At 34.3% G+C, this 19,321-nt stretch overlaps 1 non-coding gene across 1 annotated transcript; it reads right to left on the bottom strand.

The window, feature by feature from the left end:
- Positions 1-6,054: 6,054 nt before the first annotated feature.
- On the bottom strand, positions 6,055-6,188 carry LOC126032781 (U11 spliceosomal RNA). Its single transcript, XR_007503979.1, has one exon. It is a non-coding gene; the product is annotated as a U11 spliceosomal RNA (small nuclear RNA).
- Positions 6,189-19,321: the final 13,133 nt, after the last annotated feature.

Below are 19,321 nucleotides of genomic sequence, written 5' to 3'. Positions count from 1 at the left end.
GGCTAATCTCCAAAATATACAAGGCACTGACAGAACTTTACAAGAAAATAACATCTAATCCCATCAAAAAATGGGGAAAAGAAATAAACAGACACTTTGACAAAGAAGAAATACAAATGGCCAAAAGACACATGAAAAAGTGCTCCACATCACTAATCATCAGGGAGATGCAAATCAAAACAACGATGAGATACCACCTCACACCCCAGAGAATGGCACACATCACAAAGAATGAGAACAAACAGTGTTGGCGGGGATGTGGAGAGAAAGGAACTCTTATCCACTGCTGGTGGGAATGCCGTCTAGTACAACCTTTATGGAAAGCGATATGGAGATTCCTCCAAAAACTGTAAATCGAGCTCCCATACGATCCAGCTAGACCACTCCTAGTAATATACCCTAGGAACACAAAAATACAATACAAAAACCCCTTCCTTCCCCCTCTATTCATTGCAGCACTATTTACCATAGCAAGACTCTGGAAACAACCAAGATGCCCTTCAACAGACGAATGGCTAAAGAAACTGTGGTACATATACACAATGGAATATTATGCAGCTGTTAGGAGAGATGAAGTCATGAAATTTTCCTATACATGGATGTACACGGAATCTATTATGCTGAGTGAAATAAGTCAGAGAGAGAGAGAAAAACGCAGAATGGTCTCACTCATCTATGGGTTTTAAGAAAAATGAAAGACATTCTTGCAATACCAATTGTCAGGCACAAAAGAGAAAAGAGCTGGAAGTTCCAGCTCACCTCAGGAAGCACACCACAAAGAGTGATGAGTTTAGGTAGAAAAATAACTACATTTTGAACTGTCCTAATAATGAGAATGTATGAGGGAAATGGAGAGCCTGTTTAGAGTACTGGTGGGGTCGGGTGGGGAGGAGGGAGACTTGGGACATTGGTGATGGGAATGTTGCACTGGTGATGGGTGGTGTTCTTTACATGACTGAAACCCAAACACAATCATGTATGCAATCAAGGTGTTTAAATAAAAATAAAAAAAAAGAAATATAAAGCAATTCTTCAGCACAAAACAGAGGGTGAAAACGTGTAAGAAAATCTCAACCAAGCCTCTTCTCGGAGCTTTCTGTTGTCTTTAATTCACTGCATTTAATTTTTATGTACACAATTTATAGGATTTAATGAATAACTGGCTGATTTTTCTTTGTTTAAATGCAGCATAAATGATTATCATAATGTCAAATTATTCTTCTTACTGCTTTCCAAATATTTGAGAACATTTTGTGGGAGAAAAAATATGACCAAATATAAATGAAGGCCACCTAGCATGTGAAAGGTAGCATTTTGTGGCACATGGTGTGTCACTCAAAGAAAGAAAAAAATGACAAATTCCTTTTTAGTCATTTATTTATTCAATTAATTTATTTAAAAAATATTCACTTCAGATTCAGCAATATGCCATAACAGAAGTGAGAATTTTGAGTTTTTACTGACCACAGAATATTAAAACTGGCATTGTTTCATCAAGTTATTATTTTTTATAAGCAAATCAGACAAATAGTTCTTAATGTGTGGAGTATATATTTTAGGTAGTCAAGGAGTCATTTTATAATTAGTGTAAAATTTTAAGTTACACACTTTTGAATTTGAGGAATTAATTTAAAAGATAAATAGGTAATAATGGTTAATGGAAATCCTTCAGTAAAAAGAAATGTATAATATTTCCTTTAAAAGAAAGAATAATTAACTTTGGTCAAGCTATTTAAAACAGGGAGATGGAGGCCCGGAGAGATAACACAGCGGCGTTTGCCTTGCAAGCAGCTGATCCAGGACCAAAGGTGGTTGGTTTGAATCCCGGTGTTCCATGTTGTCCCCCGTGCCTGCCAGGAGCTATTTCTGAGCAGACAGCCAGGAGTAACCACCCCTGAGCACTGCCGGTGTGACCCCCCCAAAAAAAAACAGGGAGATGAGACATCAGTGAAGGGGGTTAACATTTTATGACTGAAACCCAACTATAAATATATTTGTTATCATGGTGCTTAGATGAATATATTATTAAAAACGGGAAAATAAGTATTTTCCCATGAATAGTGTTACATAAAGAGATCTGAATATAAATATTCCAAGTTTAATGTTTATCACTTTATGGTTAGAGAACTTTTTGTAAATTGGATAAAATCTCGATATCACTAAGAAACAAACTTGGTATGTTAGAATACAGAATTGTAATAAGAGTATAAATAATAGGAGATGTAACTAGTTATTTTCTATAATTGTTAGAATTACCCAACATACAAAATAAACAGGAGAAACAAAAAGTTGTTTATAAGATAGAAGGAAATTAAAATTTGTAGAGTGATAAGAAGGTAGGAGAACCATGATGTGAGATTATGTAAAAATAAAACTGGTATTGAAATATGAGGGGATATGGAGACATAATGAACTTTATAGTAGAGCCATAAGCCAATGTAATAGTTTAGAAATAGGCAGTAATTAAATGACTGGTTAATATAATTTTAATTTTCAGAGTGATTTGAAATAGAAAGTACCTAAATTAAAATAGCAGTAACCTATTGGTCAAAAGCACATATAAATGGCAAAATGTCATTGGGATTTCATATTAGGTGTTTTCTTCTTTACATTAAAGAGAGTTTAAAGAATACAGATAGCAAGACAGGCAAGATCTTACCTTTTTACTCTTGTCTTAACTATAAATTCTTGAATTTCTTTCTCTTTAGTGAGTTGATGGACAGAAAATATCCTGAGCAAGGAGAAAACTTAGAACTCATTGTAAAAATGTGAGCTCATGATCTCATTTTCAATAAACTAATACCAAGTAATGAAGACACATGGTACAATGAAAAGAAGACTGAAAAAAATACATTCAAGTTGTATAACCAGGAAAACAAAAATCATTTTTTGATTTATATATCCTCATTATATAAAAGTAGGTAACAGAAAAGAAATATGTACATAATTAACAAATGTATTAGAAAATCAATAACTAACAGGTATTTACTTTCTTCATTGTATAATCTTTTATCCTCTATCCTAGATTAAACGTTAAAATATGTTTTTATTTCTAGTTTCTTTATTACAATTTTCTGAGCTCCTATTAATGTTCTAACACCATAATTTGTTGATTTCATTGTTCTTCCTATATATTTAGTTTGACACAAGTTCTTTTCCTTATTTTCTTTTAGAATTGTTTTGAGACTAGTTTGTATCTTTGATATTGGGGAAATGTAATACACACAAATGCAATCACTAACAACATAAATAGAAAATAGTTCAAATAGTTTAATGACTTAAATATTAGCTAAAGTGAATAGAAATAAACATAGGTGATAGATACATTCTAAGTCCACAATGTGAGAAATCTATTTGGAAAAATGACACTGGAAAAGAAACCAAAATATGGATATATAAATGAGACTATATTGGGGCCGGAACCACTGCTGCAGCTGTAGGTAGGGCGTTTGCATTGCACACCGCTGACCTAGGACTGATCATGTTCTGATTTCCCAGTGTGCCATATGGTGCCCTCATTCCAGGTGGTGTTGAGAGGACCATGTGGTTTTTGGTACTTTCTAAGCTGCAAGGTAAGCACCTTAATTTTCCTTCCTTCCTTCCTTCCTTCCTTCCTTCCTTCCTTCCTTCCTTCCTTCCTTCCTTCCTTCCTTCTTCCTTCCTTCCTTCCTTCCTTCCTTCCTCCTTCCTCCCTCCCTCCCTCCCTCCCTCCTTCCTTCCTTCCTTTCCTTCCTTCCTTCCTTCTTTCCTTCCTTCCCTCCTTCCTTCCTTTCCTTCCTTCCTTCCTTCTTTCCTTCCTTCCTTCCTTCCTTTCCTTCCTTCCTTCCTTCTTTCCTTCCTTCCTTCCTTCCTTCCTTCTGTCCTTCCTTCCTTCCTTCCTTCCTTTCCTTCCTTCCTTCCTTCCTTCCTTCCTTCCTTCCTTCCTTTCCTTCCTTCCTTCTTCCTCCTTCCTTCCTTCTTTCCTTCCTTCCTTCCTTCCTTCCTCCCTCCTTCCTTCCTTCCTTCCTTCCTTTCCTTCCTTCCTTCCTTCCTTCCTTCCTTCCTTCCTTCTTTCCTCCTTCCTTCCTTCCTTTCCTTCCTTCCTTCCTTCCTTCCTTCCTCCTTCCTTCCTTCCTTCCTTCCTTCCTTCCTTCTTTCCTTCCTTCATTCCTTCCTTCCTTCCTTCCTTCCTTCTTCCTTCCTTCCTTCCTTCTTCCTCCTCCCTGCCTCCCTCTTTCTCTCTCTTTCCTTTCTTCTTTCTTTCTCTCTCTCTTTCTTTCTTTCTTTCTTTCTTCCTTCTTTCTTTCTCTCTCTCTTTCTTTCTTTCTTTCTTTCTTTCTTTCTTTCTTTCTTTCTTTCTTTCTTTCTTTCTTTCTTTCTTTCTTTCTTTCTTTCTTTCTCTCTCTGTCTTTCTTTCTTCCTTCCTTCTTTCCTTTTTCTTCCTTCTTTCCTTTCCTCCATCCTTCCTTACATCCCTCCTTCCTACCTTCTTTTCTACTTCCTTCCTCCCTTCCTTTATCCCTCTTCTCCATACTTCCTTCCTCCCTTCCATGCTTCCTCACTCCTTCCATTCCTTCCTTCCCTCCCTCCGTCTTCCTTCCTTCCTTCCTTCCTTTCTTCTTTCTTTCTTTCTTTCTTTCTTTCTTTCTTTCTTTCTTTCTTTCTTTCTTTCTTTCTTTCTTTCTTTCTTTCTTCCTTCCTTCCTTCCTTTATTCTTTTCTTTCTTTCTTTTCTTTCTTTTTTTCTTTTTCTTTTTTCTTTCTTTCTTTTTTCTTTCTTTCTTTTTCTTTCTTCCTTCCTTCCCCCTCTTTCCCTTCCTCTCCTACCTCCTTCCCTTCCTTCATCTTCCCTTCCTTTCTTTTTTTTTTTTTTTTTTGGTTTTTTGGGCCACACCCGGTAACGCTCAGGGGTTACTCCTGGCTATGTGCTCAGAAGTTGCTCCTGGCTTGGGGGACCATTTTCTTCCTTTCTACCTTCCTTCCTTCCTTTACATTCCTTCCTTCCTCCCTTCCTTCCCTCCCTTCCTTCCCTTTTCACTTCCTTCCTTTTTCCTTCCCATCGTTCCTCCATCCCTCCCCCTTCCTTCCTTCCCTCCTTCCCTTTCTTTCTTCCTTCCTTCCCTTTTCTTTTTTACATTATATATAATTTATTTAAAGATCATCTTTTGAGATAATTTTTCTTCCATATGTCCTTTGCCTTTTATTTCTAACATGAATTCTTTATGTATTACTTTATTTAAACACTGTTGCTACAAAATCGTTCATGACTAAATTTCAGTCATACATTGTAGTGTTCTTTGTTTCTTTATATACCTTATATATAGTGCATAAACTTCTTCGGTTTTTCTTTTAGTATGACACATCTGTTCATATCTAGTAAATCTGAAGACTATATATTTTTATTTAGTATGAAAAATCTCTTCATATTTTAGTAAAATGACTATATTTTTCCTCTAGCTGACAAGAAAATATTATTATGGATAAATACCTTATCTTCTTTATCTACACAACAATTGGGTATCCCATTTTTTTCTGGATCTTCAATACTATAATAATGAGTTCAGTTGTGCACAAATCATTGTAAACTGATTTGTGTGTGTTGGAGAAACATTTAGTAGAAGAATTGTTTGACCCATGGTAAATCTCTTAATATTTATTAATACCCAAGTGTTTTTTATAAAAGATATATTATTTTACACTGCTACAAACAGTGAATAAGGGTTCTTTTCTCTTTTAACACACAATTACATGTTCCATGTTTTAAACATTTTTGATTCATAACTTTCTCACTAGTGTGAGATAATATTTCATTGTCATTTTGACTTGATCATTTTCACCATCTGTGATGCTGTGCTTTTTGTGTGTCTGTATGTGTCAAATATGTGCTTACTTTAGGGAAATATTCATATATCTCTCCTTACCATTTTTAAATGGACCTATGTGTTATTGTTAAATTTCTATTTTTTTACATTTTTATAACTCTTGGATGTTATCACTTCTTCAGATGCACAGATTGAATTTATAGTTTTCAAATTTCATAAAATTTTTACTTTGTCTTTTTTTTTTTTTACTTTTTTAGGGCACCGGGACCAACGATCACCAGCTGCCCAGGGGCTCAAAAATTGTGCTTCCGAAATCTCTTGATGTCGATTCCGCACGCAGAGCAACCGAGCTGCCCGGCGTGTGCCAGTCACGGCAGAAGCCCTTTTTTGTCTTTTTAATTTTATGTTTTGTGATCACACTCAGCAATGCTCAGTAGTTAACAATAATTTTCTATCTCAGGATTGTAAAAGCATGATTAAAGCAATATTTTAAAATATAATACTATATTATTAAAGATAACAGCTATTTTCTAAAAGATATAAAAGACCTAGATACTAAAAGACCTTGCCTTACAAATTTACTTTAGATTTTGATTTTATTAAATGACACATAAAAATGCTAAATTTTCCAAAGATCTGAATTATTTTGTTTCCTCATTATTCTTAAACTATTGTGGGTACTGAGAGTTTAGCTTTGCATTCCTGATTAGTTGAGTACCATTGATCCATTTTATAGTGAAATTTGCATTCTAAGTGGAAATAATTTAAAGCATAAAATTTGTATTTGACATTTTAGTAAAAAATCTCATGTAATTACAATAAAGCAACATTTATAACTTATTCTATCATCTGAGAATTAGATATAATTTGATCAGAGTGATTATCCAAAACAACAGAATATGGTAATTCATAAAAATTCTCAACCACAAATCTGAGCAAACATTTTGTTTCTGTTTGTTTTAGTATAAATAAATTCATATTGGATTTCTGACACATACATCCAAAAGATGATATCTAACATAAGAGTTTCTTGTAGTGGTGACAAGCAGCCACAGTAAAAGTATGAACTCAGTCAACAAGGGCCACAGCCTTCTGAATTGGCCTCGGTCACTTTAGTGCTTCATTCCATATTTCCATTTTTATATTTCTTTTATTCAATGATTTATTGTAATGATGACAATATGTTGGAATAGGATGATCATTTTCAATAAAAAGTGATTTTTAATTCATGTTAGCATTTTCATTATTAATATATTTTATATTTCCAGCAATGAATATGTATTCATCAACTATGTAATTCTTACATAGTTCCCTGATAGGTATTTATAAAGCAAGATCAAAACAAAATAAAAATTCTACCCATGAATAATAAGTAGGAACATTAAAAATCAAATTAAGTCACTTCATAAAGTCTTATTTGAATATATTCATATCTCAGATTATCTATGCAGTGCAACAAAAATTACTGAGTGCCTACTTTCACCCATAAAGACTTCAAGTGGTACAGTAAATAGTCAATAATAGGGACAAGTCTAAATACTATCTCAAAAACTTAGATATAGTGCAAAAATAAAAAGGAAGATAATTTTTCTTAATTTAAGGTTGAGATTTATTGGTCTATACAACTAATAATATGATATATCAGTTGATTATTATAGAATGAGAAGAAATTCCACCTATAGATACCACAAAAAGGTATTGCATTTCATACCAATACTAACATCTTTCATTTTCCCTCTACTATTTCAAATATTGTTACTCTAATTTAAATTTAAAGTTACAGGCTACTATCTAATTCTTACCAAATCTATATAGAATAACTGCCATTTTTACTTAAAAAAAGAAAATATATTACTCTAATTTAAAAGTGAAAAGAAAACTATTCTTCACTTCAGGGACTTGCTTCTTTGTGTAAAAACCAATGTCTAGTCCTACAGAAGGTAAGTCAAACTCTCATTTAGAACATATACACTAAAATTAGATATTTCCCTTTTTTTTTTTTTTTTTTTGGTTTTTGGGCCACACCCGGTAACGCTCAGGGGTTACTCCTGGCTATGCGCTCAGAAGTCGCTCCTGGCTTGGGGGACCATATGGGACGCCGGGGGATCGAACCGCGGTCCGTCTCCTAGGCTAGTGCAGGTAAGGCAGGCACCTTACCTCCAGCGCCACCGCCCGGCCCCAGATATTTCCCTTTAAAGCATGTATTAAGTTTATCTCTAGCTATGAACTTGGGTTTTCTTTATTATTTTATTTATGGTCTTGCTAGAAAGGATCTCATCCACACTAAAATACAAGAAATAATCTCCTATTTTTCTCAGATAGGCACCCTTTATCCTTCTATAGATATACATTCTTTTATGACATCCCCCCAACCCCGACCAACCTTGCCTCTTAAGCCACATGACCAAAAAGGGTAAATACTCTATTGAGTTCTGACCCTACCAAAGCATGGATTAAACTAAGAGCTATATTGGGAATAAGATGTTTTTATTAAATAAGGTTTTGAGTTTTCCTACTTATAATTTTTAAATAACTTGGCCAAACTTTTGAACTTTTTGAAGACCTTAATAGATCTTGTTTCTTCTTGTTCAAATTAATTTAAATTACATTCTATGACAGAAACTCAATCATGAACAATTTTGTGATCATATTGCTTAAATAAAGTAATTATTAAAAATAAATTAGGTTACAGATATGGATGCAAACCAGCTTGGACACTTCATCTGACTTTTATAGAGAGCCCATAGCTGTCAGAATTCTAACCAGCTACCCATACCTTTGAACACTTATAGCAAGAAGTAACCAGATAATCTCTCAATTCCTATTTCCTTACTACACTTGCAAGCCCTTATTAGTATCGGAAATTATAGGGACAAAGGGAAGTCAACAGAGTCAGATGAGGAAAAAAATGAATACTGAAAAAGAAGACAGATATAAGAAAAAAGAAAGAAGAAAAAAAAGGAAATGAGTACTGGTATGAAAAGTCATAAAAGTATATTCAGGAAGTACCTGAAAATGACAAATCTAGATAACCAGATAATCAGAAATAATTATTCTCACCATAACCTCTGTTTGACCGGCCCACCTGCCTTAAATTCTGTAAAAGTATTTACGCCTTCCCTATTCTAAAAAGACATAAAATGATACCAAGGGAAAGAATACAGTGGGTAGGTCAATCACCTTTCACAAAGACAAACCAGGTTACATCTCCTGCATAACATATTGTTTCTATGCTCACCAGGAGTGGTGCCTTAACACAGAGCCATGAGTAAATCCTGTCAGCACAGCTGAATGTGGCTCAAAACCACTGTTCAAAAATATGAAAGAGAAATGTCTCTGCCTTTCTTTTAAGTCCTGCTTAGGAGATTCTTCTCATTGCAGGAGAGCTCCTTGCCTTCTATATCATCTCAAACTATTTTCTGGATTATACCCCCCCAATATCAAATAAGTTTCAAACTTACTAATATCTTAGGATTTGTGGAGGGCATTTTCTATGAGGTTATCCATGAGCTCTGATACTAAGTACCTTTTACCTGTTACTCAGTTTGACTAGCTTAATTTTTAAGTGGAGGATATGAGCTGTTTATATTAATTTTATTTACATTACATTTATTTCATAACAAGGATTTTGACTCTTATTTATATAAAACATAAGAGCCAAATATCTTTAGCACCATTATCAAAGTTTGCTAATGTTTATTCTATATGGCTCTTCAAGGAAGAGATTTTTGCAAAACTAAATTTGAGATAGTTTTGATTAAATCCATTTATACGGGATTTCCTTCAAAGTGAAATTTCTCAAATTGGCTTTAATTTATAACGGTGATTGTAAATTAGGTTATTGATTCAACTGAATCAAAGTTCAGTTAAAGTTTTGGATATGTTTTATTTAAGTAGAACTATTATTAAAAGCAAATTTGGGCCCAAAGAGATAGCACAGTGGCATTTGCCTTGCAAGCAGCCAATCCAGGACCAAAGGTGGTTGGTTCGAATCCAGGTGTCCCATATGGTCCCCCGTGCCTGCCAGGAGCTATTTCTGAGCAGACAGCCAGGAGTAACCCCTGAGCAATGCTGGGTGTGGCCCAACCAAAAAAAAAAAAAAAAGGCAAATTTGTTTTAAAACTCTGACTTCTATTCTTTACTACTTTCCATTCAAATTTGATAGTTAACATTATATCCTAGGCCACACATTATTGATTAATAAAGTAAATACATATATACATATATAAATAAAGCTTATATTTCAATATTTTAATTGAATATATTCTAGTTTGGAATTACAATGACAATCGATGCATATATTAACATCTGATAAATTCTCATAAACTCTGTTTTTATACATTATCATAATTGTAACTGTTCGATGTTTAGAAATCATCATAGATAATGATTTATTCAACTCTTGGTGGTACAGAAAAGTTCTCTTGAAAATGCTTTAAGGTATATTTGGGTGTTAATCCTTTGAAGTTACACAGGGTTCTCAATACTTCCTTCACACATGAACAATGCCTTGCTGGGCCTAACCGTTTTGAATTGCAATCATTTTTCTATTAAACCTCTATTGACTTTGCTTCACTGTTCTTCTGCATTTATTGTTGCACAGAAAAAAAAAACCCTGAATAAAATGAAACCCCATGAACTCATCAGAGAAAAGGCAGTACAGAAACCGAACAATAAACTGAACAATAAAGTAAATGAACAGTTTAGTGAGAAATCTGCTGTCAAAGGAGAACTACATTCCACTTTGAAGAGAAGAGACAACACTATTCATACCTCACCAAACTAGGTATGGTCATGCGAGACTTTCATACTCTAAAAAAATAGCTGTTTTTTTCCTGACTAAGCTTATTGTTTCTCTAACTTGAAACAAAGGTAAATTTAGATTTTTTTTTACTTTATTTAGATGAGATGCATCAGACATTCTATCAATTTTATCTTATTACATCATTCCACAATCTCTCTGATTTGGTCATATGACAAGGATACAAATTGTCACTTTGGTGTAAACCTTGAGCATATTTATCTTAAAATTCTATGCTCCTTTATCTTGGTGGTAAAGACATATTTTCTGTAGTAACGTTTTCTTTGTTAATTCTCTTATTTGGTAGCTTATAAAGTCCAGTACCTTTCTAAGGAAAGTTGAATAAGAAATTTTGGGAAAAGTATGTGTCCAATCATCACATCGTCATCTACATGAGAATTTAAGATTAGAAATACTTTGTGTTCTAAATTTTAATACATATATCTATTGTGTTATATTATGCAGCATGTTGTTCATACTCTTAAAAATTGCATTGATCCTGTATCATTTATCCTTGTTCTGTTATTTATTTTAATTTCCCTTTTTAGTGGTGCTGCAGATCAAAATAAAGACCGAGTCATACACTTCAAAGACTAAGTGATTTTCTTGGTATTATATACTATAATATGTACTATATAATATATTGTATATAAAATAATATGCATTTATATGTATATGTATGTAAACATATACAATATATTGAAAATATATTATATTACTATAATAGTTTAAAGCACGTAAAGTGATAATGTAATATAAGACAGAAAGTTATGAAAGATGGATTTCAAGCAAAATGTTCTATAAATAATAATTAAGATGTAAATTTCTGAATGCTCTCTATTTCTTAGTGAGTCAAGGGAGGCCTTGACACATAAAAGTGAATATATTTTTGCAGGGTTTCGAGAAACTAAGTCAAAATCGTATGCCCACATGTGTGTTTAAAAGGAATGTTTCCATTTTTCTCTAACCAGCCACCTGACATTTCAAAAGATAAGAAGTACTGCTCAGCTTGAATCAACTCGAAAATATCTCTGCAAATGTATTTGAACTCATCTTTTGAAATGGGATGAAGTGATATTGAGTTACTCATCCTGGTAACAGAATGAGAAGTGTTAAGATAAAATATATTTTTTAAGTGGGAGAATTCAGTTAAAGAAGATATTTTGAGTAAACAAAGAAAGTCAAACTTGTACCGTGATGGTTATACCAAGGAAATTTGATTTCTATTATTTCTGTTCGTCAAATTTACCTTTTGTTTTCATTTACTTTTTGGTTTTGGTGACATATCCTGTGGAGCTCAAGTCTTACTTCTCACTCCATTTGCTTTACATGTGGTAGATCCAATGGACCTGGTTCAATCCCTGGTGTCCCATATGGACCCCGTAGCCAAGAGTGATTTCTAAGCACATAGCCAGGAGCTTCAATGGGTGTGGCTGAAAAACAAACCAAACCAAGAAAAGCTTAATGATAACATTTAATTTCCTATTAATTCCCAACAGTTTAGCCTTTGTGATTTACTTCCAAGATATATACCTTCACACAGTACCTGTATATAAATACATATAAAACCAGGTGTCCAACAATAGATAACATGTATGTATTTATAAAATAATATGCAACTGCAAAGAAAGATGAAACTATGTAGTTCACTACAATTTGGAAGAAACTGGAGAATATTGTGTTAAAAGAAGTGAGTCATAAAAAGTATAAATACTACATTACATATTATCTTGCTTGTTTGTGGTCTTAAGGAATGGACAGGAACATGGAATCATGGCATCAAAGGGGTCACCCAGATTATCCTTGATCATAGATCATAAAAAAGTGAAGGATAGGGAAGGAAAGAAAGCAAGAGGGGATAAGACAGAAGGTAACAGAGATGCTGATCAGGGAGTATCAGAGCATGGGGATGGGGTGTCAGAGGTATGGTAACATTTCCTACAAGTTTTATCTATAGAGAGTGTTAATGATAGCATAAAGTTGGTTGCAGGGTCTAAGAGATAGCTAATTGGGCTGAGTATGCTGTGCCTATAAATTTATCCTTGGTACTTCATAATCCCCAGCACTGAAAGGAGACAAGTACCTCTAAGTGTGATCACAAAATCAAAATAAAATTATAAAACAAAAACCAAACTGGCTGTATATGTGATCCATTTTATTTTGGTAGTTGAGTGAAAGTATTCCTTTTTCTTTCTTTTTATAAATTTGTGTTTGTTTTTTGGGATCAGAGGTTACTCCAGGCTTTTTGACTCAGAAATTACTCTGAGCTGTCTTGGGGATCTCTATGGGATGCCTGGACTGACCCCAGGTTGTCTGCTTGCAAGGCAAATGCCCTACCAACTGTGCTATTGCTTTGGCTGGCTCTGCGTTTTTCTTTGTTTTTTTTTTCTCAAAACTATGGTTGTTTTAGTATTTATTGTTTATTAGCTTAAACTCAGATTAAATATTGAGCTTACTTAAAAAACTTCATGTTAATAGGACAAGTACTAGAGCTTATTTTACAAACACCAAATATTTCTGCAGTCCAGAAATTTATTCTAGGAAGTGGAATTTTAAAGTGATGCTAGTAACTCAGATCAATCTTTGCGATTCTTTCAGAAACACATGTGCTACTTCTTCAATCTCAAACTATTTATTATATAAATGTTCATCTTTTTAATGATGCTTGTTGTTCAAAATATTGGTGTCAAATGATCAGAAAACATTTTGTCCAATCTGTGGAACCCTTATCCACTGTAGAACCCTCAGTGTTCCCACGACATTGATATAGGAATAATTAAAAGTAACTAATCACCAGCAACAAAAAATTTTATTTATTTTGGTCTACTGTAATCAATTTACTTAGTTTGTTCTTTTCCTTGCTACAGCATTCAATGAATACTCCTGAGTAGTGGAAGGTATTATTGTTTTCAATATACCTGATAAGAAATGAATATATTCAGATAAAAGATGAGTGCTGATTATGACATTAACATATTTAAAACTGGCTTTTCTGTTGAGTGAAGCTTCAATATCATTGTTAAATCATAAAATAACAAATATGTTCAAGATCTCATTACTTAACTACTACTGGTGTACATTTATTTATTGATTATTTAGGGTCACATCCTATGGCACTCAAGAGTTACTTCTGGCTCTGCACTCAGAAATCACTCCTGGCAGGAAAGGGGGACCATATGGGATGCCGTGGATTCAAACCACTGTCTGTCCTTGGTCAGCTGTGTGCAAGGCAAATACCCTAGCGCTGTGCTCTTTTTCTGGCCCTTGGTGTACATTTATTTTATCTTAATATTTTTGCTTGCTTTTTGGACCACATGTGGCTAAACTCAGAGTTTAGCCCTGGCTTTGTGGTCAGGAACATTAATAGTTAAAACCAGTCACTGAAAAAAAGAATAGGTTTATAATAAATATAATATAATTATATATAATAAATATAATATATTTATATATAACAAATAATATATAATATAATAAATATAATATATAATAAATATATATGAAAAAGAATAGGTTTATAATAAATATAATATAATCATATATAATAAATATAATATATTTATATATAATAAATAATATATATAATAAATATATATAATATAATAAATATTTAGCATATAGTCACTACCAATATTAAAAATATTTTTGTTTTTTGTTATTCATTAAAGTATAATGTAAAATGCTAGATATGTTTACATCACTTTGTAAAATTCATAAGCTATTACTTACATTTACTTTATACAGAATTTTCCTCGTGTATTGAAAAATTAGTTATTAGTTAACATAAATATATACTTATTTTCTAAAGAAGTTGGTCGTGATCCTGTAGAAAAACTTTTATTGGGCTTCCCTATGTTTTAATTAGGGTGTTAGATTTTCATATATAAATATACATTGGGTAAACATTTTGGTTTCATTTCCTTCCAATTTCTTAGAAAGAATGTGTCTGTGTGACAAAATACTTACTGAAATTAGGTTAAAAGAATGCTAAGAGTATAAATTTTAGGAACTAAATGCTAAGTATAAATTTTAGGAACTTGGGGGCCGGGCGGTGGCACTAAAGATAAGGTGCCTGCCTTGCCTGTGCTAGCCTTGGACGGACCGCGGTTCGATCCCCCAGTGTCCCATATGGTCCCCCAAGCCAGGAGCAACTTCTGAGCGCATAGCCAGGAGTAACCCCTGAGCATTACCGGGTGTGGCCCAAAAACCAAAAAAAAAAAAATTTTAGGAACTAAAATGTCCTACATTTTGTGACATTTATATGTATCTACAATGATGTAAATGGGATTTTTAGCATTTGTGTGACTATTTTTTTCTACAGACCTCAATATTTTATTTTCTTCATTTGTTTTATTGTCAGCATTGTACATAAACAAATTGTGTGCATATTTCTATGTATACACAGACTGGAGATAATTTTTCTTCAAGAAATCTTGATTTAAGATTGTTTATACTTATCATCTATGCATTGTATTTAAACTTCATTATATTTTTAGCTAATTGTCCTGGAAATTAAACAAATCAGAAAATTGAAATGTATTACTTACTGTACCAAGTATTTGAAATATCTCGGGGTGTTTCTCTTTCTTTTTGACAAACTGGTTATCAATTTTCCTTCACTTTTGTTAAAGTACAATGGATTTTTCAATAGAGTGAGTGCTGTGTGTTCAAATTCCCGTATCTTACCTTCCAGCTGGGAGTTTCTTAGTTCCCTTCTCTTTCTTTCTCAGTCATATGATTAGCATGAATCTAATAATTATAGGGATATAATAAATGAAGTGCCAGTAAAATATCAATCTAAAACAACACCTAATGAAACACACACACACCAACCTTCAGTAAATGCTAGCAAATCTGCATTTCATGATGCTTTTGTGTTTTATTTTGAATGCAGTGGTTACACTCAAGCCTTATTAGTATACTGAACTTGCTATAATTTCTTCTCTAGGGTTGTAAACTTTCAAGGTGATCCTGAACGTTCTTGGTTTAGGAAAGCTTCACAGGAAAGAGAGATCCAAGCTTGAGATCTAGGGATAGACCAGACTCTTTCATCTCTTGAGGTCATAACAGTAATCCCAAACAATAAGAATTCAAACAATAAAAAGTACCAATACTGGATTCCTAGCTTTTTTCTTGTGCAAAGCACCAAATATGAAGAAAAAAGAAAAAATATGAAGAAGAAGAAAGATTTCATCCATCTATCATCTAATGTAAATATGCTGAAAGCATTTATATGTCAAAAAATCAAAACATGGCCAAACACAGATCTTCACTCAGAATGAGGCACAAGTCAAAATATTTCTATTGCTTTCTCAAATATTCTAACCAAAAACAATACTTATGGCACTTTGGGTATCAACTTAAGATTTTTTTTTAAAGATACATGCCTGCTTTTATAAAAATAATTATTAGAATTTGAAGTGGAGAATAAAAAGGATCTTTTTCTTCTGTATTTTTAGTCAATTAATGAATTAGCTGTCTTGGGTAGGAGACAACAACATAATAACGCATCTCCAATTATATTTTTTTGCATACTGGGCTTAATTTTTGTTTGAAATACTATTAATGACAATGTTTTTTAGGGAGACCATCTTTGGCAGTGCTCAGGACTTACTTCAGGTTCTGTGATCAGGGATCACTCACTGTTGGTTGGACTTGAGGACAATAATACAAGTTTTGAACAATAGTATTTAAAGAAAAAAATTAAGAATTATACTAATTGCATTATAACAAGGTTTATTGCTACATTGATAAGAAGCAAAACTTATGTTAGAAAAGAATTGCTAAGACTTCAACGCCTAATTCTATTAGGTCAATAGGTAGTATTTAGCTTAAAAAAAGAAAGGTGAGTTTTGAAATATTTTTAGGAAGTGGAAGGTCCATAGATTGCTGAAATTCTAAACTGTGCTGAGGTAATTAAAGAACAATCAAAGAATTAAAATATGAGTTTAGTGATAGCTACCCTATTCACAGTAAGTAATATATTCCAGTGTTAGGCTGAAAAAACGTGGCAAGATTTTAGCCTACAGTAAATAGATAGATAAGATAGGAGAGATGTCATATAAAAGAAAAGGATGTTGAAGATCACCTTCAAAACCTTCACTTTACTGATAAGGATACTGAAGTCTCTAAGAAGTAAAGGAATTACTCAGGAACCGTATTAAACTGCATTAAACTGCTTTCATTATTATTAAGCATAGCCTGGCTTTAGATAATTTAGTTAATATTCTGTGTGGATAGTTTTAGGTAACTACTATAAATTGAGGGGGGAGAGGAGGACATAGTTTGAATGATCTTCAAATAGAAATTTTGACTTGTTATCTTAGTGTGAGGCTTTTAGCCAAATTGAAATACTGATACAGTACCAATCTTTTATATTTGTTTCCTGCATTTGAGTACATTATAATAGCAAGAAGCTGCTTTTAGATTTCTGATGCCAGACGGAAGAAGAAAACTTAAAACCTTTATCTCCCACCTCCCGGGGGAGCGTTTCAAGACACCCCTTATTTGGAAGGAAGAAGAAAACGCCCTAAGAGGCGAAGGAACTGAAGGTGGGACCTCCTCGACATTCCCCCCTCCAGAAGCTCAGCTGGGAACTGCTCAGGCCGCCTCCACCGAGTGCTCCCCTTGACCCCCCCACCCCCAACGGTCGCCGAAACCGAAGCAAAAACGTCAGCCGTCCGAGGATCGCGGCGCATGTTGGGGGGCTGCAACCGAGTGCCCGAAGGGGGGACCCACTAGTGGCGAGGGCGCGGAAAAAGAGCCGCGAGCATTGCTCCTGGCTTCTGCCGGTGAGGCCGGAGTCCTGAACTCAACCTTTAGATAGCGGATCCGCAGAGGCGGCTGCGAAAAGAAGATGCGGGACTCCGGGCCCGGGGTGCGAGTCGCCGGCGGCTCCCGAGCGGCTGCGGCGATTCCCGCCGCGCTCCCGCGTCGCTGGCCGGCTGCTACCCCGCGCCTCGCCGGGCCGCTCTGGACGTGTCTTCTCCTCCTGGGCGCCGCTTCGGACCCTCCTGGCCAGCCCCAGCAATGAAGGTAGCGCGCCGGGCCGGGCGTGGGGGGCCCGGGGAGGGGCCCGGGGCGCAGGGGCGCAGGTTCTTGTAGGGGAGACCTGCTCTCAGTACAGTTAGATTCTGGGTTCTCAGTAGGAAACATTCAAACCCTGCCTTCACCTAGGTAACTGGAGCTTTATGCTCATGTCAGAACAGTAAGACCCTGTTAAAGCCTTATTTCTAGAAGTTTGACAAAGAATGCTTGATCAGAGTTGACAAGCATTCAAATCACTGAACAAATCAATTTATTTTTAGTTTTTTAACTACTTACAATGATGTCAACACTATCCAAAGTTATCACATAATCACAGTGCTGTGAAAATAAAGTAAAATGCATCCTTAAATGTGTTGATCAGCAACGTTTAGTGTGAAAGGAAAGAGATATTATAGGGAGAAAGACCAGCTGCTTTCTCAAAGAAATAAATCGAGCAAAAGAGAGAGAGAGGGAAAAACACTTATAAACTGAAATAAAAGACAAAAAAATCTAGTTACTGATATGACACTTTTAAGAGGAAACTAATAAAACAACATAATATTTTCATATGCAAATACTATGGTATGTATATCATTATAAACTTAACATTATATTTTGCATTTAAAATATTAATTTGCATTACTTTCTTCACCTTCAGTCTCACATTCTTACAGAATAACTTCCTTCATTGCTCAGGATTCAATAACTTATAATCCTGCTACTCAATTTTATCAACATTTGAATACTCAACAGAGATGGTATTTCATTCCAGTTACTATGCTAATTTTTAATCTTTTCAGAAATAAATGAGCTTAATGTTACAAAGCTTTATTAAATGAATTGCTATATTATGCTTTATTAGTTTAAGTAAATATTAAACTTTCCTTACAGATATTAATTATAACAGGTTTTATTTGCCAAAGATTAAAAAAAAACATGGAATTAATCTAGTGGTTCTAAATCAGAAGTAAGGAGGAATCTTAACAAACCGATACTAAATAGAATACAATTGTTTTCTAGGAGAAAAATATGGCAATAGCTTTGCGAATATGCATATTTAGATATAAATTATTATCTTCATATCCAGTGTTTGACCTCACTAAATTATACTGCATATTTATATTCTAAAATTTACTCAGGATCAAGAGTGTAGGTATAGCCGACCCTATTTTGATCCTCAGCATCACATAAGGTCCCCAGAGCACAGATAGGAGTGGTTCCTGAACACAGAGCCAGAACTAACCCATGAGCTCCAGAGTGTGATTCTAACAGAAAACAAACATACAAACAAAAATCCAACCCAGCAGTAAAAATAAAAACTTTTCTCAAATACTAGAGTTACTTAGGAACAGTCTAATGGAAGCACTATTTTGTGTTCAACAGGTCATTATCCTTTCCTCTTAATATTTAGAAATAGTATACAATAATATGCCTGTATTTTAGTAATACAGGCAAGGTCTGTTAAGTACTGGACATATAAAGATGGTATTTCTGAGAGGCCAGAGTGATAGAGTACAGCGGTAGGACGTTTGCCTTGCATGAAGATGACCTAAGACACACCTGTGCTCAATCTCTGGCATCTGATATAGTCCCCTGAGCCTTCCAGGAGCGATTTCTGAGCACAGAGTCAGGCGTAATGCTGGATATGGCCCAATAAACAAATAAAGGTGGGTGTTACTTTATATATCTTCAGTAAA

Source organism: Suncus etruscus, chromosome 16, assembly GCF_024139225.1.
Source record: "Suncus etruscus isolate mSunEtr1 chromosome 16, mSunEtr1.pri.cur, whole genome shotgun sequence".
In the NCBI taxonomy this organism is placed as follows: Eukaryota; Metazoa; Chordata; class Mammalia; order Eulipotyphla; family Soricidae; genus Suncus; species Suncus etruscus.
The sequence above is the reverse complement of the archived record's forward strand: the minus strand, read 5'-3'. Positions and strand labels throughout refer to the sequence as shown.